The sequence below is a fragment of the Schistocerca serialis genome, chromosome 5 (genome assembly GCF_023864345.2).
Source record: "Schistocerca serialis cubense isolate TAMUIC-IGC-003099 chromosome 5, iqSchSeri2.2, whole genome shotgun sequence".
Lineage (NCBI taxonomy): Eukaryota > Metazoa > Arthropoda > Insecta > Orthoptera > Acrididae > Schistocerca > Schistocerca serialis.
This window is the reverse complement of record NC_064642.1, coordinates 220,961,464-220,978,213: the sequence shown is the minus strand read 5'-3', so window position 1 is coordinate 220,978,213 and position 16,750 is coordinate 220,961,464.

The following is a 16,750-nucleotide window of genomic DNA, read 5'->3' as shown; positions in this document are numbered from 1 at the left end:
CGAAGGATACATCCAGTCATTCACCTCGTTGTGGCGTTATTCACCAAGAATTTTCATATGTCATGTGCAGCATCGGTCCTGTCATAATGCCTAAAGTAGCGCCGGACGCAACATTGGCTGCAGACAACCCCTCTACATTAAAACGGCTTTCAGAGTTCTGTAGCGATAGGAGGTTAATCATAAAATCGCACGTCTGTCCAGAAATTACGTTTCCACGTATTTTGTTCAATAGCCGACTGTTTGAAACTGTACCGAAGGGCAGCTGTAGTATTCTCAAAGGCAAATTATTGTTTCTCCTTCAAAAATTTTTCCATTCTTTTGAAGATATCTTCAGTGGAAATGAGTTACCACCTACTGCTGTGTCTGTATTCAGACTGAAGATTGGCTTGAAGCAACTACCTACTCTGGTCCGCCCTGTGCAAGCGTCTTCATTTCTGCTTATGTAAAGACTTGGACAAAAATATAGGAACAGGGCGGGATATGCGCGCTTGACCACAATTAACATACATTCTAGCTAAGCTTGCACGCTACGAAGTTCTATTTGAGCACGAATGACACCTGTGCAGTGCCCTCGAGAACGCTGCAAGAGTCAGTCTTGGTCAGAACAGTGTTCTTTGTAGTTGTGAAAGCATTGTATCGCAGCTAAATGAATTAGAACGTGGGCAAATTGTTCGTGATCGTATGATGTGTGCTTCCGTGACCGAGATAGTCAAAGTGTTTGGTGTTTCAAGAGGCACCACGTCGAGGATTTACACTGCTTACAGGGAAAGTGGAAAATTTCAACGCGGGCTAAAGCGTATATTGAGTGTTCGTTACAGATGGCCACCGATCAGGATTGTGTCGACGCGTAAGGGGACGACAGCCGCAAAAGTCATTGCAGATCTGAATCTCGTACTCATGAACCCATTCACCGTAGAAAGCTCCAAAAGCAGCCGATTGCAGGGTGAGCTGGAAATCCAGAATCATTCTCAGTAATGTACATGTCCCCAGCAGTAAAATGTGGTACCGAGTCCACGAAACCTCAAAAAGGGCGCAATGAAAGACAGTCATTTAATCGGATGAGTCTCACTTCATTCTCTTTCGAAGTTCTAGCAGAGACTGCGGTCCGAGACTGATATATGGCCGAGGTTCGGTGACCATTTAGGCAACTATATCGTTGTATTCGATGGGCGCCATCGTTACTCTACAACGTCCCACTAGTGCCTAGCATTAGGTGACAGTTTTGGTTAAACTGTTCAATCCCGTGAAATAATTTTTATTCTCCGATGGTAATGCTGTGTTCCAAGACAAAGAGGCCCGCGTTCAAAAATCTTGCATCGTCCAGGACTGGTTTTGTGAGCAGGAGGATGGACTGTCACATACCCCTGCCCACCACTATCATTAGATCTCAATACTACTGAACCTTGTGGTCTACCTTAGGAAGAACGATGCGTATCCGCTATCCACCCCCATTATCTTTATTTGAACCTGAGACTGTATTGCCGGCAGAATGGTATACGATTTCGCGAAACGTAAGAGAGCATCTATACAGTGCCCTGTCCTCCAGGACACTCCAACAACCACATATACGACTCGTCTCCCACGTTCGCTATCGGTCGTCTAAGTAGCAAGTGAACCTTGTTTTGTCAGCAACGGAAGAAAGGGTGGAACGACGTTAACTTGTCTAGCAGCAAGAGAGGAGCAGCGTAATGCTGACGTTTGCGAGTTCCACCAGACACATACGCCACTGTGAGAGCTTGCTTTGTGAAACTGTCTGAAATAACATTCTTAATCAATTCACTAAGATATTCGTGACTGGCTGCTCGTCCTGTACATTCTTACACCTTCCGTGGGAGAGGTGCCCACAGAGATTTGTGGTTCCACACAATTCCATGGTCAGTCGGGTTGCCGAGGGGAGGATGCACAAGTCTATAGGAGAATTATTTTGTACTAAATATTTTTAATATAAATAGGGGAGAATATATATAATTATATATAGGATAGTAAAGAAATAATCCTAGTTACTGAAATGATGTTAAGCCCCATAGCTTTAACTTTCTTTGAAATGTGCTCAGAAACCACGATTTGTTCGTCTGATTATCATATGAGGGCAATTCTTAGAGGGCAAAAAGTCTGAACTGCTCATTGCAAAAATGAATATATGCCTTCACTATACTAAAACATTAATGAACTAATATCAATTGAAATAATGCACTTTATGAGTAAACATTAACACATGCATCCATAAAATCCATAATGAGTTAGAACTTCAATGAATATACACAATAGCTACGAAATTTTGAATAATTAACTAATGGGATAAATATAGTTAACTCATAATGAAAAGAGACAATTTCAAACAACACACTTCAGATTTCACACCCGAAGAGCGTTAGGACAGCGGTGTAGTGGCACGCAGCCGAGCGGTGTTAAAAGGGTTGCCCATCCTGCTGGCACCTAGGAATCGGCGAATATGTGTCTCTTTACAGGGACACTTTTAAAGCGGGCAACGAAGGTACACAGGTGGTACAGAGGGTGTTATCGAACTGATACTCTTAGAGTGACCCTGGGTCACTTGATTATGCGCGTTTCAATGTCGCAACACCCTTCCCAATCTGTAATTCACACACCTTAAGGGAACGTGAAACGGAGGAATAAAAAGATTGAATAAACTTTTCTGTTTATGATTATGTTCAAATTTCGTCCAATAGTTCTACGCTCTATTCCAGAGGAAACATTGCGGCCACGCTACACTCCACGGGACGAGATCAGGTTCAGTGGCGTTGCAGTCCCATGATGTACGCAGAGAATGCTTGAATCGTTTCGGGGAGACAGTAGTGTCAGAAGTCGTCAAGAACATCGTCTGTTGCACATTGTGCTGCGAACTGTCGTTTCCGATCGTGAAATGTATGAAAATAACCGCTCCAAGGAAAGGGTGATTTAATTCACCCGTTGAATGACAACCTTGGGGTTTTGTTACCTTATTCGGTGCAGTAGTGTGTAAAAATGTTTTCCTAAGCCGCCCATACGAAAACAACGTGACTCTAATGCTGGACGTCACATTGCGACTTTCATCGCTGAGACGTCAATACAATGGGTTAGACGTTGGCAAGGGGAGTTGTGACGACGACCTTCTCATGGCGTTAAGTGTTATTTTGGTGAAAAGTGGTGCCAGTTAACCGACCTTATAACTTAAGTGTACCTCTGACTTCTGGCCTTTTTTTTCACATTGGCATTTGCAATTTCGCCGAGCCCGAAGGTTATGTCGCAGGGCGCCACGCTCATTCACCATTACAGAGGAGCGTTGTAGGCATCGTCGACGCAGCTTTTGAAGTTCTGCGTCGCAGTGGGTCAAAATGATGTGTTTTCAAAAAAGTAACCCTTTAATTTTGTTTCGCTAGGAAGTTTCCCCATATCCCTCCTGCATGAGATGAACAAAGGAGCAAAGCTTTTACATAAACTCAATTTCTTTTACATAAACTCAATTTTTTCTGAGATTTCTGTCGCAGACATTCATGAGATGCCTTATGGAGGGAAATACCACACAACTGCAACGCGGTCTTTCTGAATTTAACCTCACATTTTTCCGTCAGGCACAACGCTTGTCTTGCAGTGACTGCCATTGAAATTGGCTAAGTATATCACGTTTACTAACCGTACTCGACAAGGCACGTACTACTCAAGAACTAGTGCAGTGAAGATATCGTAAGTTAACACCTTCATTTATAAGTTACATTTCTTGTAGATTCTTCTAATTATCCTCCTAGGAATAGTCATACTGCGTCTACAGCGAAAGGCTGAAATCGGCGAGGATGCCAGTAACAGACCAATGTACTCGGTGAAAAACCGAAATCTACAGTTTTTATTTGAGGAACTGGGACAAGTATCTGTTAAAGACAAACGGACTAAGTCTACAGAGACTATTTGGGGTCTTTCAGGAATTCCGGTTATCAAACAATTTGAATGCGACACACCACAAAAAGCAGATTTGTCGAAGAAAAAAACACGTATGATTAATTGACTGCCAGATGAGATATGGAATCTGTGTACCACTAACTTTGTTAAGCACTTACCTGGGACACGTAGTGAAAAAGTCTTCAGGAAATGATCATGTGCTGTGTGGTTGTAATAAACCACCTTAAGTCGTTTTAAAAATGTTCAGAGTCCCTTTAATGAATATTTTTCTCGCCATGGGAGTACGTACAGCTTAGAAAATTCCTCGAAGATTACAACTGTGTGATCCACTAGTTTTCGGACCCGAAACGTTGCCACAAGCGGGCAAAGCTGTTTGAGACTGCCCTCTTGGCTCCACTTCTGACACTACGCCAAGCAAATCCTCTTTCATACCTTTTGGGATTAGCAATCCATGAAGAAAGGACATTGCTGAGAAACGGCTTAACCAAATGCCAGGTGTTTGTTACAGAACAAAATTTTTCTTGATTCTAACTTACAGGGGATAGATAAATATATGGAAACACAGCGATAAATTCATTCTAGAGAATAAATGCAATGCAAGCCAAGTATTTAACCATGAAACCGCACTTGTGCTGTGTTCTCATAACGTTGAAAGTGTCAGTCGTTTCACTACTCTAGTTCGTCCTCTTCTGGAAGATTGCTGCGCAATATGGGATCCTAACAAGACAGGATTGACGGAAGACACTGAAACAGTTCACTGAATAGTAGCTCCTGTCGTATTAGCACAAGATAGGGAAGAGAGTGTCACAGATATCGTAAACGAATTGTATAAGTAATTATTAAAACAAAGGCGTCTCTCGTGGCGATGACATCTCTTCATGAAAATTCAACCGCCAAATTTCTCCTCCGTATCCGGAAACATTTTGATGACTTCCACGTACACAGGAAGAAATGACCATCGTGATAAAATAAGAGAATTCAGAGCTATCACAGAAGAATGTGGTATTTGAGAGTGGAATGGTCGAGAAATAGTCTGAGAGTGGTTCTATGTACCCTCTACCAAGCACTTAAGTGGGGATTACAGATAACTTAGGTAGATGTAGTTGCAGATTTATATCCAGCGTACAACCGTATTTTAATGTTTGCTTCGTATTGTGTTAAGTGTGCACATTTCCATTTCTTATCGTCGCCTGTAATAGATGAGTCACTGAATTCTTACAGAACTGTTAATTTGAAGTGAGACAACCACGGTACGAAATTCTGATGCGTACCTCGAGTGGTGTGAATAGGTTGTAAGGTGTTACGACGATAAGTTTAGTCCCGAAGCGCAGCAGGAGATCCATGAAGGGGTAAGTATATGGGTTGAACGGAGTTTGTTCTGAGATAATTTCTAAGTACTTTGACATCAGAAGCTGGCAGTATCCGGTGGTTCGTTACACAACAAATAGACTGGTGTCCTAAGTTCAAGCAGCAAACACTATTACCCCAGACTGTGTCTAATTGACGATATAATCATACAAACTGTCAAGAGATGTCTTTACGATCGTGTTCTGCGCGAAATATGGTATTTCGGACAACGGAAAGCAACGCGAACCACGACGTCAGGACACCTATCAAACGGAATAGTGTTTGCCGGATAGTCCCGCATCCACAATTACTGTGTACACAGTCACAGACAGTACAATTGCAGTACGGCACGGAATGACACGTACCAGACCCCCTGCGGTGGAGGGCCATAGAAAGAATTGAAGCAGGACAGTCGGAAACTCTTGTGGCCCGATGGCTTAATGTGAATCGTTCTGGTGTTTATCGGATGTGGCGACAGTTTATAGAGACAGAAACTGTATCACGAAGACCACGGCAGGGCCGACCACGTGTGACATCAGAAGGAGAGGACCATTATTTGGCTGTAACGGTACGACGGTACAGCCTTAGTACTGTGCAGAAATGGGCATCTCGCAGCATCCACTGGACGCTTTGTATCGAGGCAAACGGTGCAGAGAAGGCCTCGACACAGTGGCCTTTGTCGTCAGAAACACGCCGTACATGTGCCTCTGACGCGTCTTCACAGAAGGGAACGTCTAAAGTCGAGACGTCAACATGCCACATGGACAGTCGAACAGTGGGCCAATATTTTTTTTCGCAGATGAGTCCCGATTTGATCTGAAGCGTGCTTCGCGACGGATTCATACCTGAAGGGAATGTGGAACACAATTTTTAGACGCGAAAATTGTGAAAAGAGGTCGAGGTCGACGAGGTCCCTAATGGTATGACGTTGCGGTTGATAACGGAAGCAACACTAAAGAGAAATAAAGTCACGTTCGTAAAATTTGTCGACCTGGAAAAAGGGTTCGACAATGTAAATTGGTGCAAGATGTTTGAAACTCTGAGAAACATATGGGTAAGGCATAGGAAAAGGCGTGTACTGTACGGTATGTACAAGTGCCAAGAGCCAACAATAAGACTGGAAGACCAAGAACGAAGTGCTCGGATTAAAAGAATGTAAGACAGGGACCGCCTTTACTCTTGATTCTATACGTCGAAGAAGCAATGAGTGAAATAAAAGTGATGTTTAAGACTGGAATTTAAATGCAATGTGAAAGAATATCAATGAAAAGATTTAATGATGACGTTGCTATCCTCAGCGAACGAGAAGAAGAATTACAGGATCTTATGAATCAAATGAACGCTCTGATGAGTACAGAATATGGATTGAGGGTAAATCAAAGAAAGATGATAGTCTTAAGCACTAACTGAAATGAAAACAGGAGAAACTTAGCAGCAGGACTTGTGATCAAGAAGCAGAACAAGTTAAGGAGTTCTGCTACCTAGGTAGCAAAATGACCCAAGACAGACGGAACAAGGAGGACATAGAAAGCAGACTAGCATTGGCAGAAAGGGCATTCCTGCCCAAGAGAAGTTTACTAGTGTCGAACACAGGCCTCAAATTAAGGAATAAGTTTCTGAGAATGTAATGTTTGCAGCACGGTACTGTATGGGGAAACCGGAGAAGAAGTAAATCGAAGCATATGAGATGATGTGCTACAGAATGTTGTTGAAAAGTCGGTGTTAAGGTGAGGAATGAGGAGGCTCTCCGGGAACCAGCTAGGAGAGGAACACATGTAAAACAATGACAAGAAGAATTCACAGGACAGTACGACATCCGCTAAGACATCACAGAATAACTTCCATGGAACCAGAGGGAGCTGCAGAAGGTAAAACTGTAGAGAAAACAGAGACTGTAGTACATCCAGAAAATAACTGAGGACGTAACTTAAAATTGCTACTCTGTAATGAAGAGGTTACACAGGAGAGGAATTTGATTTTTTCGATAGGTATTGTGACGCAATTTCTTAACTAATTCAATCCCTCGAAGGTGTAAAAGACGTAAGTAAAACGCCATCTTGCCATATGTAAACAGAGAAGACAGTTTGAGTAAATTACACTCATCAAATTTCCTTATATAAGTGTACATAAAAATGTAGACAAATTTTTTTGTAAACATGATTTGCCTTAGCATAAGTAGGCAAATCTTAGGCTTCTTGAGATTTTGTTTCCACGCCAGCGACGACGTTGCCGATTCCAACATTGTAGCACCCTCACAAGCGCGGTGCTGTCGAAACTTTAGTGTTCGCCGACTTCCACTCAGTATTTAGTGTTCGTAAGCATACCAAGGTGTTCCTCACTTTCTCTGTGCATTTTGTTTGCTGTAATGAAAAGGAGAAGACGTGTTTTTTATGTGATATGAGTGATTTCGACAGTGAAAACTTTACAAAACGTAATTTAAAACTATTGATCCGAAAAACAGCTTTCAAGTACCGTAATGTTCAGTTCAGCAGATACCCGGTTGAATCTTCAGGCTATCATATCACTTATTATAAAAAAGTAGCAGCATTCAGCCAAAAACATAACAAACGAGATTTAACATGTGTCAGAAATATGAAAATAAGTATAATTATGTCTTAAATTATGAAAATTAAATTTTGGAGAATTTTTTATTGGTTATTATCCTAAACATGTTATATATCCGGAGCTTACTGTTGCATATACTTTTAGGTACAAGAACTGCCTGGAAATTTCCAGGAAGTCATATCAAAGTCTTCCCACGACGAATATGTAAGTCTATAACAGTGCTAATTTACAAGACTATTGTATTTAATTAGTTTATTTACTGTAAAATATTTAATTCTCAATTGAATCCAAGTATATCTACAGTCCAGAATAAAATTAATTTGACGTTTTGTTCAATAAATAGTGAGGGAAAAGTATGAAACACTGAATAAACAAATAAATAAATTGTCTACGGACTTGAATAAACAATTAAACCATTCGTAATTACTGTAATTGCTTTACATTTTATTCTTTTTTCTGATTCAATTTCCATAAAAGAGTTTTAATTTTATTTTCATAATTTTTCACTTTCTAAAGGTTATTCGGACAGCGCTGATAAAGTTAAATATGAATTTTGCCTTTACTTTCCATATATTTATGTTAATATTAATTCATGCACCTTTTACTTGACCTACGCTGAAGCTATGATTTATAATTGAATGTCTTTCACATGTTACTTTTTCACGTACCATCATTAACATTACCTACGCCTAATTCAGCCGACAAGAAGCCTGATTTAGAAACGAATCTTTTCACCCAACAGCATCTAAGTGTCCTCAGCAGCGGAGTACTTATTGGAATCGACATAAATGCAGGATCCATCCACTGTGACTATTCCACCGTGGTCATCAAATTAAACTGACAATACGGAATACTAGTTTTGTGACTAGAAGGAAAAGACAAGTGGTAAACACAAGTGTCAACTTATGTCCTGTCCTCAGCCAGAAACATTAGTACCAATAAAAAAGATTGCAGAAAGATTCAGCGATTGTGAGGCAATTGCCAAACTCACATATGTCAGCTGTTAGCTATCACTAGATCTGTTTCGCTGCGTATAGGCAAACAGAGAATCAACATATCGAGGAATGTTAAGAATCAAGATGGCATGAAAATAGAGAACAACGTAAATTTGCTTACGAGAGCCTTGTTGATTTTATTAACAATGAAATAATTTAAAATGATAAGATTATGTAGTTTGAACAGTTAATTCCTAATCAAATAGCTCTAATATTTTAGTTCAGAGGAAGTAAAATAGAGTGTAAGGAAATAACACCGACAGTCAGAGAACTTGGCAAAAATAGTGACAAATTTTGGTGATCATACGACAATATAAGCATCTGCCGAACCGCTGTGTATAAAAAAAAATCGTTTACTAGACTCATATCGGGGTACCTATGTGGAGGTGGACACACGTAGTGGGAGGAGTGGATGGACATAGAGAGCGGTAAGAGGAGATGGACTAAGGGAGGGGCGAGGGGGAACTGGATAGAGAAGAGGTGAAAAGTAAACGGTCACAGAAAGGGAAGAATACGTGTACTGAAGGAGGGGGAGGAGGAGATGGGGAGATGAGCAGGAGGAGAAGGACATAGGGAGATTGACAGGAAGGAGCAGACAGACTGTTGGGGGATGAACAGGTGGACTGGGCGAATGAGGAAGAGCAAATGGAAAGAGAGAGGGAGAAGTAAGACATGTACATAGAGAATGGCAAGAAGAGATGGACAGAAAGTGGGGATAGAGAATGTGGACAGAGAGACGAGAGAAAATGATCAGCAGGAGAGGCAGAGACTGACTGACTGCGAGAAAGGAATGGAGGAGGTGGGCTAACAGGATTTGAATAAATACAAACCTAGCCAAATAGTGAGCTAGTATTGCAATAAACAGACAGGTGTGTGTGTGAGAGAGAGAGAGAGAGAGGAAAGAGGAAGAGACTTAAAAAAAACTTTGTTTTATTTACTAAGGTTAACACGGGTCAGTCACATCATGTGTCCAAAGAAAATTCATTGCCTATAGCATTGTAACACCTGGTGTCAGAGCAATTAATCTGATTCATTGCAGCGCTCTTCAGACAACACAAATACACTGAAAGCTCAAAAACCGGCTGTGTTCTGAATTTCTCCAAGGAAGTTAATAGACGTGTCAGCCTCCAGTCGCCTGACAACTAATCAATGTGAAAAATTAACCAGACGGAGAAAGAACTCGAAATATGTATCACGTACAATGTAGCACATTATGTGCTCCAACGCTCACCAAATGAAAGTACAGTCCAGCGTGTTTGTACTACACTGCATGGCCACTTACATAGTCCCTAATAAGGTAACAGCTGTACTCATGTGACTGCGGCGGTCGGTGGAGGCAAAAGAAGAAATGATAACAGGGTATCGATTTCGCTGTCCACAGCGAGAGGTGCGAAGAAGTCATCACTGATGTTTTGCATCAAGTGTTGAGCCGTGTGCCTAGTGTGCGATACCTAGATGTGGACGCATTGGGCTATCTTTCCGTTGTGCGCTTTTCTTTCGGCCGCCGTCTCGTGAAGTTTGGATAAGTGGCCACGGATCGCAAGGAGTGAGGAATGGAGGCGGGTGAACTGCGGCAGCTTTCTTCTTCCAGCGGCGTCAGGTGTTGATTCTGCACGAGTTGGCAGCGGGAGCAACAAGATCCGGAGTGGGGCTCTTGAGCGGCCCGGTCGTTTGGGCTGTGCCCTGGACATCCGGCGTAACCTGTCCGATTGCTTCCTGGGGATCTGCTAGGTTGTTCCACTGTTATGGTATTTTCTTACCTCTGGATCTCTTGAAGGCTGCTTCTTTCAAGTGGCAGTGGGTGACAATGCTCATGTAGGTTATACAACTCGCGTCTGATGTCCTATCTCCTTTTAAGCATGTTTCTAACATGATTGTTATCTAGAACATTGCCACAGGCGTCCGGTTTCTGGTTTAGTTTCCAAGTGTAAATTGAACTCACCGTGTTAGACACTGGTGGTGGGCTGTTGCGTTTTTTGTGTGAATTTGTTTTTTCCCCGACCACTCCTTGTTAGTCTGACTACTGGTTGTCTGTTCTGTAGTAATGGCTTGGTCTGACACAGAAGCATATTGTAAGGTTACGCTAGGCAACACGACCGAGGCTCCCAGATTTAGAAATGTCCTTTAGTGAAACTGGTTTAACATTTCTTTAATATGTCACAAGATCTCATTGTCTTGTGTGGATATAAGAGCAGTTATTTCTGCCATGGAAGCTTAAATGTTGTTTCGCTAGTGCCTCGTGGATAAGTGTTACATTGTAGTCTGGAATTCTAAATTTGGCCTAGCGTGTTCCGGCCTCAGTCGTGCCATGAATTACGAATTTTGCCTGGTACTGGCTGAATACATGCATTAGCCTGCTCACGGTTATATACGGGTTTCTTTTTGGGCGTGATAGGTCTGTTTGGCGTAGTGAGGCCCTTGCGCCGAGCCCCGAGTACTAGCAGTTGGTCTGTTGCTATTTTTGTTTGTGACGTGCCCACGATTGCTAAACGTGTGTCTAGAACGCTCTGGACCTTGCCTGTTACCGTCCAGTGATTAAAGGAAAAAGAGGCATCAGGAAGTACTTGATGCGGTGTATTGTATGTGGTCAAAGAGGCGTACCACGGAAACCATTCCCTGCTGTCGCAACAGATGTCGTACCAACCTGTCCCACCACCTAGTCCTACATATTCCTTTCCTCTCCTAATCTGCACAGAACCTCTTCATTCCTTACCTTACCAGTCCACATAGTTTTCAACATTCGTCTGTAGCACCACATCTCAAATTCTCCGATTCTCTTCTGGTTCAAATGGCTCTGAGCACTATGGGACTTAACATCTGTGGTCATCAGTCCCCTAGAACTTAGAGCTACTTAAACCTAACTAAACTAAGGACATCACACACATCCATGCCCGAGGCAGGATTAGAACCTGCGACAGTAGCAGTCGCGCGGATTCTCTTTTGTTCCGGTTTTCCCAGAGTCCATGTTTCACTACCATACAATGCTGTGCTCCAGACGTACATTCTCGGAAATTTCTTGAGACAGAAAAAGATGGTTTACTGTTTAAAACTTGTTTCTAATTATGGAATAGTTGTTTATTATTTGTTACCTTATTTAAAAGAGAGTCAGTTTATATAACTATGTATGCTGCTGACCTTCCATATTTTCTTGGTCCAGCCTTAATTCTACATCTACTTGTGCTGCCTGCACCTTGCCACAAAGAGGCGCATCTGGTCATCTCTGATGATGGGGTTAGCCCGAACCCCTTAATGCGTGGTGAACAAGACAGAGAAAAGTAAGTCGGCAGACTTTCGTGGCCATTGTCACTAAAGTTAAAATCTTCTGGGTTGTTTCCTTATAAATTAATCGGCGTTTCGACCCCTCTGCTGGGATCTTATTCACGATGTTTCGGTGTACGCTATCGCTAGAACACTGATGTTCTAGCAATAGTGGACACTGAAACATCCTGAAGAAAATCCCAGCAGAGGGGTTGAAACGTCGATTGTTTTAGAAGGAAATATGACGCGGACTAACAACTCAGAAAGTTTAACTTGAAGACAGAGAAAGGTTACTAACAGTACGAGCGATAGTCCTAAAGTATTAATTATCACCTAGAAAAATACCAAGCCAACACACTGTTTTCAGAAGCGAACGACTTGGCGGAGACCTTGCTTATAGAACTCTACATTTTAGCTATCAGGAAACGTTCCACCTCGACAAGAACTTCGTCCTCATTGGTGAAACGCCTGCCACGCTACCGTTATTCAACAGAGCAAAAAGGAGAAAGTCACTGAGTGATATTTCATAAGAATATATTTGGGGTGAGTTGAAGGATGCATCATACGTTGTTCCGTACAGCCGGCTGGTGTGGCCGAGCGGTTCTAGGCGCTTCAGTCTGGAACCGCGCGACCGCTACGGTCGCAGGTTCAAATCCTGCCTCGGGCATGGATGTGTATGATGTCCTTAGGTTAGTTAGGTTTAAGTAGTTCTAAGTTCTAGGGGATTGATGACCTCAGTAGTTAAGTCCCATAGTGCTAAGAGCCATTTGAACAGCCATTTGTTCCGTACTGTGTAGAATGAGCTGCGACATTCTCATGGAGCATAAACGCCCCCTTGTACAGCTTCTCGCCTTATTTTTTCTTGGTACCCTGTTGTAAAATATTCAGGAGTCCCTTAGGAGCATAATCTGTTGGCACCACACCATGGAAGTTCCAGAAGACTGTCATCATCATCTTAGCCGAAAATAACTGGGAACTCACATTTTTCTGTGGTAGTCAATTAATATGGCTTCATTGCTTGCTTCACGCCTTTATTTTGGTGTCACAGTGTACACACAGAATTCGTTCACGTCGGACGAAACAAATAATCTGGGTGGCAGCATTTCCGCTACTGCCTCAATACGACGCGCCTTTTGTATGGGTACTAACAGCAGGGGAACCAAGCAACCAATGACCATTGTCGTGTTCAAAATATTGTGTATGTTGTTGAACAGAAATCCGTGACTTATTTTCACTTTTTTCCGCTCTCTGCTCGACTGTGGTACGCCGTACGTAGAGACATCACTTTCGTGCTATTTCTGGTGATTCACAATGAGATGTACGGCCACTTTGTTCGTCGCCGTTGCGATGTTTTTGACCACACTGGAAGAGTCGAAACCATTTAATAATGGTGTATATTTGCTGTAAACTTCCATCACTTCAGGATGGAGTGCTGCAGCGTTCGTCCTCTTCAAATGCACAAAAATAATTACCACACGATACTTCGCCGTACTGCGCCGTTGTGTTCTGGCCCCTCTAGCGGAGTGCTACGGTACTGTGGCGTGGGGAGCTCCTTGTGTAGCAGGGCTGCCGACATGCACCTGTAAACGAACTTAACTGACTAAGTATTTTTACTTTTTTCAGTTTGATAAACAAAGGCACATGGTTACGCCGTGTAATTACTGATATGAAAATACACTACTGGCCATTAAAATTGCTACACCATGAAGAAATGCAGATGATAAACGGGTATTCATTGGACAAATATATTTTACTAGAACTGACATGTGATTACATTTTCACGCGATTTGGGTGCATAGATCCTAAGAAATCAGTACCCAGAATAATCACCTCTGCCCGTAATAATGGCCTTGATACGCCTGGCCATTAAATCAAACAGAGCTTGGATGGCGTGTACAGGTACAGGTGCCCATACAGCTTCAACACGATACCACAGTTCATCAAGAATAGTGACTGGCGTACTGAGACGAGCCAGTTGCTCGGCCACCATTGACCAGACGTTTTCAATTGGTGAGAGATCTGGAGAATGCGCTGGTCAGGGCAGCAGTCGAACATTTTCTGTATCCAGAAAGGCCCGTACAGGACTTGCAACATGCCGTCGTGCATTATCCTGCTGAAATGTAGGGTTTCGCAGGGATCGAATGAAGGGTAGAGGCACGGTTCGTAACACATCTGAAATGAAACGTCCACTGTTCAAAGTGCCGTCAAAGCGAACAAGAGGTGACCGAGACGTGTAACCAATGGCACCCCATACCGTCACGCCGGGTGATACGCCAGTATGGCGATGACGAATACACGCCTGCAATGTGCGTTCACCGCGATGTCGCCAAACACGGATGCGACCATCATGATGCAGTAAACAGAACCCGGACTCATCTGAAAAAATGACGTTTTGCCATTCGTGCACCAAGGTTCGTCGTTGAGTACACCATCGCAGGCACTCCTGTCTGTGATGCAGCGTCAAGGGTAACCGCAGCCATGGTCACCGAGCTGATAGTCCATGCTGCTGCAAACGTCGTCGAACTGTTCGTGCAGATGGTTGTTGTCTTGCAAACGCCCCCATCTATTGACTCAGGGATCGACAAGTTGCTGCACGATCCGTTACTGCCATGCATGTAATATGCCTGTCATCTCGACTGCTAGTGATACGAGGCCGTTCGGATCCAGCACAGATTCCATACTCTGCTAACAGTCATTGGATCTCGACCAATGCGAGGGGCAATGTCACGATACGATAAACCGCTATCGCGATAGGCTACAATCCGACCTTTTTCAAAGTCGGAAACGTGATGGCAGGCATTTCTTCTCCTTACACGAGGCATGACAACAACGTTTCATCAGGAAACGCCGGTCAACTGCTGTTGGTGTATGAGCAATCGGCTGGAAACTTTCCTCATGTCAGCACGTTGCAGGTGTCGCCACCGGCGCCAACCTTGTGTGAATGCTCTGAAAAGGTAATCATTTGCATATCACAGCATCTCCTTCCTGCCGGTTAAATTTCACATCTGTAGCTCGTCATCTTCGTGGTGTAGCAATTTTAATGGCCAGTAGTGTAGTTTTCTTTCGCTACACTGACAGCCGGCGGCCATTGATTGCGCAGTGAGCCCTGCGGGACTGGGCGCCGCGGGAGGCACGCCTGAGGCGTCGCGTGACGTCAGCAGAGGCGCCGCCAGACGACCCCCGGCGTCGCACCGCACGCTGCTCGGCTGCCGCGGACACGCGCCCCGCTGACGCATCGCCCGTCATCCCAGCCTGGAAGGGAGGGGCAGGACCATCTATTCCCTACTGTTCACCGTCCAGCCAGCAGCCCAGTATGTACGCGTGATGCTCAGCTGGCAGAGGAAGGTGCGAAAACTTCTACATTTTTGTCTTTGGGAGATTCCCAATAGCAGGAGCCTCTGTAAGGTTTAAAGATTTACACCTTTCGTTTAACATCTGCGCTATTTAAGAAGCTACTATTAAATAAGACAACTATCTGCATCTACACACGTGGCGTTCAAAAAGTCAGTGCCCAAGCTGACAGATATGATGAGGGTTCAAAAATTCCAGGCGAAAACTGGTAAATACACTACTGGCCATTAAAATTGCTACACCATGCAGATGACCTGCTGCACACGCGAAATGTAATCGACAGGAAGAAGATGTTGTGATAAGCAAATGATTAGCTTTTCAGAGCACTCACACAAGGTCGACGCCGGTGGTGACACCTACAACGTGCTGACATGAGGTAAGTTTCCGACAGATTACTCATGCACAAACAGCAGTTGACCGGCGTTGCCTGGTGAAACGTTGTTGTGATGCCTCGTGTAAGGAGGAGAAATTCATACCATCACGTTTCCGGCTTTGATAAAGGTCGGATTGTAGCCTATCGCGATTGCGGTTTATCGTATTGCGACATTGTTGTTCGAGTTGGTCGAGATCCAATGACTGTTAGCAGAATATGGAATCGGTGGGTTAAGGAGGGTAATACGGAACACCGTGCTGGATCCCAACGGCCTCGTATCACTAGCAGTCGAGATAACAGGCGTCTTATCCGCATGGCTGTAACGGATCGTGCAGCCACATCTCGATCCCTGAGTCAACAGATGGGGACGTTTGCAAGACAACAACCATCTGCACGAACAGTTCGACGACGTTTGCAGCAGCATGGACTATCAGTTCGGAGACCATGGCTGCGGTTACCCCTGACGCTGCATCACAGACAGGAGCGCCTGCGATGGTGCACTCAATGACGAACCTGGGTGCACGAATGGCAAAACGTAACTTTTTCGGACGAATCCAGGTTCTGTTTACAGCATCATGATGGTCGCATACGTGTTTGGCGACATCGCGGTGGTCGCACATTGGAAGCGTGTATTCGTCATCGCCATACTGGCGTATCACCCGGCACTTTGAACAGTGGACGTTACATTTCAGATGTGTTACGAACCGTGCCACTACCCTTCATTCGATCCGTGCGAAACCTTACATTTCAGCAGGATAATGCACGACCGCATATTGCAGGTCATGCACGGGCCTTTCTGGATACAGAAAATATTCGGCTGCTGCCCTGGCCAGCACATTCTCCAGATCTCTCACCAATTGAAAAAGTCTGGTCAATGGTGGCCGAGCAACTGGCTCGTCACAATACGCCAGTCACTACTCTTGTTGAACTGTGGTATCCTGTTGAAGCTGCATGGGCAGCTGTACCT